Consider the following 2,114-nt stretch of genomic DNA (forward strand, 5'->3'; position numbering starts at 1 on the left):
GAAAGTGAAAATTCATTAGGTTGCTCAATGTAAACTTCCTCTTCAAGATCTCCATTAAAAAATGCACACTTAACATCCATCTGATAAACCTTGTATTTCTTATGGGCAACATAAGCAAGAAATAATCTCACAACTTCAATCCTACCTACCAGAACAAAAGTCTCATCATAATCAATTCCTTCCTTCTGACAATATCCTTTACATACCAATCTAGCCTTTTTCCTCACAACTTGTCCATCCTCATTCAATTCATTCCTAAAAACCCATTTACTTCTAATAACATTCTTATTTTTAGGTCGGGGAACTAAAGTCCATGTGTTGTTCTTTTCAATCTGATTTAATTCCTCTTCCACAACTTTCATCCAACATTCATCTTTACAAGCTTCAATAACTGATGCGGGTTCAACTTGAGAAATTAAACACACATCATCATTTGTCAACCTTCTTCTTGTCTCCAATGATATGATCTTCTGAATGATTTAACCTTACATACTTAGGAGTCTTCTGACTTTTTGTTCCTCTGCTCTGATCTTCAGTTATTGTTGAATTTTTCGACACTGCCAGGGTAACTGGTTCAACATTTTGTTCCAGTGCAAGTGCTACCAGTTCAGTTATGATCATCTACACTTCCGGTTCTCTCATAAGTTCTAATTTGACCTTTGTACAGCTCATCCACCTTGACATTAACACTTTCCACAATTCTCTGTAATCTTTTGTTATAACATCTATATGCTTTTATTTCATTAGAATAACCAAAAAATATCCCTTCGTCACATCTAGGATCAAACTTTCCTATGGAATCATCTCTTTTGATATAGCATTTACTAGCAAAGATTCTGAAATACTTAACTGTAGTTGTATGACCAAACCATAACTCATAAGGTGTCTTACCCTTGTCTCCTTTGATATAAGCTCTGTTAAATGTATATACTGCCATGCTCATAGCTTCTCTCCAATAGATATGAGGCAAATTAGTTTCCATCATCATAGTTATGGCCGCGTCCAAGATAGTGTTGATCTTTCTTTCCACAACATTATTTTGCTGAGGTGTCTGAGGTGCAAATAACTGTCTCCTTATCCCACGCTTCTCACAATAACTGTTAAATTCGCTGGATGTGAATTCACCACCCTAATCGAATCTTAAGAATTTAATCTTCAACCTTATCTTTGTCTCAACTTTAGCCTTAAAGATCTTAAACTTTTTAAAAGCTTCAGATTTCTCCCTTATAAAAGCAACCCACATCATTCTAGAATAATCATCAATGATTAGCATGAAATATCTATCACTCTGAAAACTCTTTATTCTAGCAGGACCACACAATTTGGTATGAATAAGATCAAGAACATCATTATATTTGTCTTGTATACTCTTTAAAGAAGTTATGACTTTCTTTCCCATTTGACATTCCTTACATACCAGATTATAGGGCTTCACAATATTAGGTATATCTCTAACAACCTTAGTTGAACTGATCTTTACAATGCAATCAAAATTCACATGACACAACCTCTTATGCCATAGCCAACTCTCATCAACTTGTGCAATCAAACATGTCTTCTCACTGGAGTTCAAATGAAAGATGTTACCTTTAGTCTGAGTACCAATTGCAATCTCTAAACTAGATCTGTTAATGATTTTGTATTTTCCATCCTTTAACTATAATTGAAATCCCTTATCCATCAACTATCCTACACTCAAAATATTATGCCTTAAACCTTCAACATAATAAACATTATCAGTATTATGCTTACCATCCAATTATATAGTTCCTCTTTCTCAGATCATACATACTTTGTCATCTCCAAATCTAACTAGTCCACCATCAAATTCTTGCAAAGATAAAAACTTCCTTTTAACTCCAGTCATATGATGTGAACATCCACTGTCTATCACCCATTCATCCTTGTCTTCAATTTTAGCAGCAAGGGCCTTTTCCTCATTTTGAATAACCAGAGCATCTTCCTTGATAGCCAAAAATACCCATTCCTTTCCACTGTTACATCCACTAGCTGAATCTTGTGCTGGTGCATGCAGTTGAACTATTAGTTGCCATAGGATCTTCCTCAAGCGGTTAAGTTTTTGCATATAGGACCAAGCTTTGATACCAATTGTT

Source organism: Cryptomeria japonica, chromosome 10 (assembly GCF_030272615.1).
Source record: "Cryptomeria japonica chromosome 10, Sugi_1.0, whole genome shotgun sequence".
NCBI classification, from domain to species: Eukaryota; Viridiplantae; Streptophyta; class Pinopsida; order Cupressales; family Cupressaceae; genus Cryptomeria; species Cryptomeria japonica.